Source organism: Hypanus sabinus, unplaced genomic scaffold (assembly GCF_030144855.1).
Source record: "Hypanus sabinus isolate sHypSab1 unplaced genomic scaffold, sHypSab1.hap1 scaffold_1096, whole genome shotgun sequence".
In the NCBI taxonomy this organism is placed as follows: Eukaryota; Metazoa; Chordata; class Chondrichthyes; order Myliobatiformes; family Dasyatidae; genus Hypanus; species Hypanus sabinus.
In genome coordinates this window covers 17,057-24,812 of record NW_026779153.1, presented here as the reverse complement: position 1 = coordinate 24,812, position 7,756 = coordinate 17,057, and positions in this window count along the sequence as shown.

Sequence of the window (7,756 nt, the reverse complement as noted above, 5' to 3'; positions counted from 1 at the left end):
TCTGATGCTGTCTGGGAGCAACTCAAGCATGTTTAACCTTCTCGGCCCTACTGAAGTCAGCAGATCCGTTGGCCTGTGGATGTTAGCGGCAGTTTTGAAAAAGCCAGTGGGGCCAGTCATTCGACAGGCTGCAGGTGATTAGGAACGTGGTCAAGGCAAAAATAAAGCAAAGTGGCCATTGCACTAGAGGAATGTTGCTTGGGGGAGACCTGAAGTAGATTCATCCACTGATTCGAGGCACGGACAGGGCAGATGGTTCAGAGTGTTTTTCCCAGGATGGAAATGTCAAATACCACAGGGCACTGGAGGCGAATGTGTAGAGGAGATTTATCAGGAAGGTTATTTCATGCAGACAGTGGTGGCTGCCTGGAAACCACTGCCAGGGGAGGTTGTGTCAGCAGTTACGACGTCAGTGTATAAAACATTTCGACAGGTCCATGTCAAAGCTGGTGTTGAGGAAAATGGAGAGTGTGTGGGCAGCTGCCATCGGTCAGTCTGGCATCCTGGTCAGCAGTTTCATGCTGGTCGGAAGGGCCTGTTCCTGTGCTGTTCTGTGCTCGATGTTCCTTCCCTCGAGCGCTGATCTCCCACCCAGTCGAACCCCGTTCTCCCCTCAGTCCAAGCCCCATTTCCCATTGCACAGTCTCAGCCTTCTCTTACGTCACTCTCATCAACTTTCAATATGGGAATCTTCATCCATATGGGATGGGGTAAGAGCGGGAGGAGGGGCATTAATGGAAGTTAGACAAGTCAATGTTCATGCCATCAGTTTGGAGGCTACCCAGCCGGTATATAAGGTGTTGTTCCTCCAACCTGAGTGTGGCTTCATCTTGACAGTACAGGAGGCCATGGATAGACAAATCAGAATGGGAATAGGATGTGGAATTAAAATGTGTGGCCACTGGGAGATCCTGCTTTCTCTGGCGGACCGAGCGTTGGTGTTCAGCGAAACGGTCTCCCAGTCTGCGTCGGGTCTCACCAATATATATGATGTATCTTTTTTTCTCTCTGCCCATCACTCTGCCTGTTATGCATCTCCCTCTGGTTCTCCCCTGCCCCTGCATCAAGGCTCAAACCAGAGCTTTGTCGACCAATTGTGCTGACATTGCTGGTTACATTCACAGTATAACTCCTATGCCGATGTGGAGACGATGTCTCCTATCGTGAGAGAGTCTGGGACCAGAGTAGTGTAGTGGTCACCAACCATTTTAAGCCCAAGATCCCCTACCTCGGCCTTAGTGAAAGGCGAGATCGACCCCAGATCGGTTAGTTACACGCATGCGCACCGGGGCTGAAAAGACCTGAAGCAAAACTCCACAACCCGGAAACAATCTCTCAACGGTATTTGTGTATTTATTTTTCTTTTTTTTCTCGGGATCTACTGGGAAAGTCTCAAAGATGGACCAGTCGATTGCGATCGACGGGTTGTTGACCACTGGAGTAGAAGGACACCAGTATACTAAACAGCTTTATCAGCCATATACAGTGCCCACAAAGCTTATTCATTCCCCCCCCACACCCACACCCCGCCTTGGAAGTTTTCACGTTTTATTGTTTTAAAACATTGAATCACAACAGATTTAATTTGGCTTTTTTTGACACTGATCAACAGGAACATACTCTTCCATGTCAAAGTGAAAACAGATCTTTACAAAGTGATCTAAATTAATTACAAATCTAAAACATAAAATAATTGATTCCTTGAGATTGTGTGGATAGGTCTCTCCCAGCTTTGCAAATCTGGACACTGAAATTTTCCCCATTCTTCTTTACAAAACTGCCCAAGTTCTGTCAGGTTGCTTGGGGATCGTGAGTGAACAGCCCTTTTCAAGTCCAACCACAAATTCTCAATTGGATTGAGGTCTGGTCTCTGACTTGGGCACTCCAGGACATTAATTTTGTTGTTTTTAAGCCATTCCTGTGTAGCTTTGGCTTTATGCTTGGGGTAATTGTCTTCCTGGAAAAGTAATCTTCTCTCAATTCGCAGTTCTCCTGCCGACTGCATCAGGTTTTCCTCCAGGATTTCCCTGTACTTTGCTGAATTCATTTTACCCTCTTCCAGGGCCAGCTAGAGTGAAGCATCCCCACAGCATGATGCAGACACCACCGTGCTTCACAGTAGGGGTTGGTGTTTTTGCTGATGTGTGGTGCTTGGCTTACACCAAACATAGCATTTAGTCCGATGGCCAGAAAGCTCAATTTTGGTTTCATCAGAGCATAGAACCTTCTTCCAGCTGACTTGAGTCTCCCACACGCCTTCTGGCAAACTCTAGCTAAGATTTTATGAGTTTAGCCTCCACTGATTGGTTAGACAGAGAATTCCACAGAGTCACCACTCTCTGGGAAAAGCAGTTCCTCCTCATCTCCATCCTAAATCTGCTCCCCCAAATCCTGAGGCCATGTCCCCCAGTTCGTCTCACCCACCAGTGGAAACAACTTTCCTGCCTTAATCTTATAACCCTTTCATAACTTTATACTTTTCTATAAGATGCCCTCTGCTTCTTCTGAATTCCAGTGAGTACAGTCCCAGGCAACTCAATCTCTCCTCATAGTCTAACCCCTTCATCCCTGGAATCAACCTGGTGAGCCTCCTCTGCACCGCCTCCAAAGCCAGTATATCCCTCCTCTAGTACGGAGACCGGAACTGCACACAGTACTCCAGGTGCGGCCTCACCAGTACCCTGTATAGTTGCAGCATGACCTCCCTGCTCTTGAATTCAATCTCCCCCAGCAATGAAGGCCAATGTCCCATTTGTCTTCTTGATAACCCGCTGCACCCGCAAACCAAACTTCTGTAATTCATGCACAAGTCCCTCTGCACAGCAGCATGCTGCAGTCTTTCACCATTTAAATAATAATCATCTTCCATTTTTCCCTCCAGAGTGGATGATTTTGCATTTACCAACATTGTACTCAATCTGTCAGACCTTTGCCATTCTCTTAACCTACCTCTTTGCAAACTCTCCGTATCTTCTGCACAATTTCCTCTCAATTTAGTATCATCAGTAAACTTAAATACAGTACACTCAGTCCCCTCTTTCAGATCGTTAATGAGTATCGTGAGCAGTTGCAGGCCCAGCTCCGACCCCTGTGACACACCACTCACCACTGATTGCCAACCAGAGAAACACCCATGTATCCCAACTCTCTGCTTTCTATTGGTTAACCAGTCCTCTATCCATGCTAATACATCACCCCAACTCTCTGCTTTCTATTGGTTAACCAGTCCTCTATCCATGCTAATACATCACCCCAACTCTCTGCTTTCTATTGGTTAACCAATCCCTCTATCCATGCTAATACATCACCCCAACTCTCTGCTTTCTATTGGTTAACCAGTCCTCTATCCATGCTAATTCATCACCCCAACTCTCTGCTTTCTATTGGTTAACCAATCCTCTATCCATGCTAATACATCACCCCAACTCTCTGCTTTCTATTGGTTAACCAGTCCTCTATCCATGCTAATACATCACCCCAACTCTCTGCTTTCTATTGGTTAACCAGTCCTCTATCCATGCTAATACATCACCCCAACTCTCTGCTTTCTATTGGTTAACCAATCCTCTATCCATGCTAATACATCACCTCAACTCTCTGCTTTCTATTGGTTAACCAGTCCTCTATCCATGCTAATACATCACCTCAACTCTCTGCTTTCTATTGGTTAACCAATCCTCTATCCGTGTGAATACATCACCCCAACTCTCTGCTTTCTATTGGTTAACCAGTCCTCTATCCATGCTAATACATCACCCCAACTCTCTGCTTTCTATTGGTTAACCAATCCTCTATCCATGCTAATACATCACCCCAACTCTCTGCTTTCTATTGGTTAACCAATCCTCTATCCGTGTGAATACATCACCCCAACTCTCTGCTTTCTATTGGTTAACCAATCCTCTATCCATGCTAATACATCACCCCAACTCTCTGCTTTCTATTGGTTAACCAATCCTCTATCCGTGTGAATACATCACCCCAACTCTCTGCTTTCTATTGGTTAACCAGTCCTCTATCCATGCTAATACATCACCCCAACTCTCTGCTTTCTATTGGTTAACCAATCCTCTATCCGTGTGAATACATCACCCCAACTCTCTGCTTTCTATTGGTTAACCAGTCCTCTATCCATGCTAATACATCACCCCAACTCTCTGCTTTCTATTGGTTAACCAATCCTCTATCCATGCTAATACATCACCCCAACTCTCTGCTTTCTATTGGTTAACCAATCCTCTATCCGTGTGAATACATCACCGCCAAATCTGTGCAACCCTTTCTATGAATAAGTCTTTTATGTGGCAACTTATCAAACGCCTTCTGGAAATCGAAGTAAACAATGTACATCTGTTCCCCTGTATGCACTGTGCTCCTTATGTCCTCAAAGAACTCCAGTAAGTTTGCCTTTGCTGAGTCCATCTGCATCTGCTTGATGGGTCTATTTCTTTCCAGATGCCTCATTATTTCTTCTTTAATGATAGCTTCAAGCATTTTCCCAACTACAGATGTTAAACTAACTGGCCTATAGTTACCTGCCTTTTGCCTACATCCTTTTCTGAATCCAATATCAATTCCCGCTTGTCATCCTCCAAGAGACCTACATTCACTTTGGCCGCCCTTTTCTGCTTTATGTAATGATAAAAACTTTTCAAATTCATTTTTATATTTGTGCTAGTTTATTTTCATAATCTGTCTTCCCTTTCTTTAGTAGTGGTTCTTTGTTACTTCTTAAAGTTTTCTCAATCTTCAAGTTTCCCACTACTCTTGGCGACTTTGTACGCACGAGCTTTTAGTTTGATGCCTTCCTTTATTTCCTTGGTTGTCGATGGCTGGCTCTCCCCACCCTTACTGTCCCTGCTTTTAACTGGAATATACTTTTGTTGAGCACCGTGAAAAATCTCTTCTACTGTTCCTCAACTGCACCACCATATAGCCCGTGTTCCCAGTCTACATTAGCCAATCCTCCCTCATCCCATTGTAGTCTCCATTTTTTATACATAACACACTGGTTTTAGACCCACTTGGCACGTGGCCAAATGGTTAAGGCGTTGGCCTAGTGATCTGAAAGTCGCTAGTTCAAGCCTCAGCAAGGCACTTAACCACACATTGCTCTGCGACGACACTGGTGCCAAGCTGTATTGGCCTAGTGCCCTTCCCTTGGACAACATCGGTGGCGTGGAGAGGGGAGACTTGCAGCATGGGCAACTGCCAGTCTTCCATAAACCTTGCCCAGGCGGCCTCAGTCATCATCGAAAATCGACGGACAGTGGAAGAAGAAGGGTTTAGTTCGAACTATTGCACCCTTCAATTGTATGAGAAATCATGGTCACTCTTCCCAAGAGGATCCCCAATGACCAGATTGCTGATTTTACCTGCCTCATTGCACAGGACCAGATCTACGATAGCACGTTCCCTTGTAGGTTCAGTAACAGGCTGTTCAGGAAAGCCATCACGGATGCATTCTATTAAGTCTTCCTCAAGACTGCTTCAACCAACTTGATTCACCCAATCTATGTGCAACTTAAAGTCCCCCACGATAACTGCTGTTCCATTCTTACATGCCTCAGATATTTCTCTGATTAATGCCTGTGCCACTATAATGTTATTATTCAGTGGCCGACACACAACTCCCATCAGTGATTTTATTTCCCTGTACTATTCCTAATCCCGACCCAGATGGATTCAGCATTCTGATCTCATTAGCAGGAGTCAGCATGGCTTTGCGTGTGGGAAGTCGTCCACCCAAAGGCTGCTAGATCCTGTTCCATAGAATTCCCTCTGTAACTTCTTCACCATTGAGGTCGATCTGACTGATCTGGTTTGTTCTTGCTACACTTGCTAAACATAGAACAACACCAACCACCTTCCGGTCTTCAGGGGCTGGCAGTGAAGCCAAGGTCTATGCACGGGGCTCCACAATTCCTTCTTCAGCCTCCCAACATCCAAGGGTGCACTCAGTCAGGCCCTGGCCACTTTAATGCTGCACATACCTCCTCTGGGGTAATATGAGTGTCCTCCAAATCATCTTCCCCTCATCGACTGAGCAACTGAGGTTTTTTCCTCACTAAACTCAGAGGCAAAACGTTCACCTTTAGCTCAAAACATCGGTAGCTCTGCTGATCCCTTGACAGGACCCTGCTCTCTCCATGACCATCCTTTTACTCTTAATTAGTGTCTTGGGGTCCACATCCATAGATCTCTCAAAGCTACCACACACGTTGATGGGGCTGTTAAGGAGTATGATGTGTTGGCCTTCATTCGTCAGGGGATTGAATTCAAGAGCTGTGAGGTAACGTTACAGCTCTATAAAGCCCTGGCAGATCACACTTGGAGTATTGTGTTTAGTTCTGGTCGCCTCATTATCGGATGGACGTGGAAGCCTTAGAGAGGTTGCAGAGGCGAGTCGGCAGCATCTGCCTGGATTAAGGAGAACGACTTATGAGGAAAGGATGGGGGAGCTGGGCTTTTCTCTGGAGCGAAGGAGGACGAGAAGTGACTTGATAAGGTGCACAGCATAATAAGAGACATAGATCGAGTGGACAGGGAGAGACATTTTCCCAGGGTGGAAATGAATTTGAGGGTGATTGGAGGAAGATCTAGGCAGATGTCTAGGCGAGATGGGTGCATGGAATGTGCTGCCAGGACTGGAGTTGACATAGACTCACCAGGGACATTTAAGAGACTCTTAGATGGGCATGTAGATGATAGAAAAATGGAGGCAGGGGTTAGAATGATTTTGGAGTAGGTTGGAGGGTTGGCACAACATGTACTGGACAGTAGTATTCGATGTACTCTGACTACTGTGACACCTCTCATCAGAGACCCTCCCCTGCTTGTGTGTTAGTTCTGCCCATGTGGCGTCACTGAACGATTTCCCTGGGAACATTGACCCTAAGCACCACCGTTACATCCTCTCTATGTAAGAGGGCAACTGCCCCTTCTTGCTGACCCACACCGTACAGTCGAACACTGAGCTACCAGTCCCGGCCTTCCCTCAGTGCCCAGATGCAAAGCGCATCGTGTTCACCCTCCCTAACGGTTAAGCCTTGAGTGCTGAAATGAATGACGTTTCAATGGCTGTTCCTGCTCCAATCCTGGCAACCAGACCTACTCTCACTGGCCGTTGCCTTGCACTGGGGCCTGATCTGGAGCCCGCCTCCTCAGAAAGCTGAAATCAGCACGGGAAGTTGTTCTTTAGTGAACCAGCTTGAGGCTTTAAAAGAGCTCTGGAATTACCAGCTTGATGGGGAGGGTTCATCAGTGAGTTTGGTCGTTGGTGAACCAGCTTGAGGCTTTAAAAGAGCTCGGGAGCTTTCAGTTTCTTTTTCACTGGCTGAAATCAGTGCAAGAAATTGTTTGTTCGTGACACAGCACAAGGTGTAAAAAGAGTTCTGGAGCTTTTAGCTCCTTTTCAGCACGGAAGTGTGAGCAGAGTGGCCATTGTTGGAGAGGGGCATTGTTAGAGTGGTCTAGCTTGGGCAAGCCGGGGTGGGGGTAAGTAAGCAAGTAAGAAAATTTCTAGTAAATTTTCTTTTCTGTTAGTACATAGCCAGTATGCTAATCACACATCCAGAGGTAGTGGTACGTTCCTTGTGAGATATGGGACTTCCTGTCGTATGATACCTACATTTGCACAAAGTTCACCAAGAGGCTGTGTTAAGGAACGGGAGCTGCAGCTTGATATCTTTGGCTCATACGGGAGAATGAGGAGGTGATAGATATGAAACAGAGAGAGGTAGTCACTCTAAGTTGT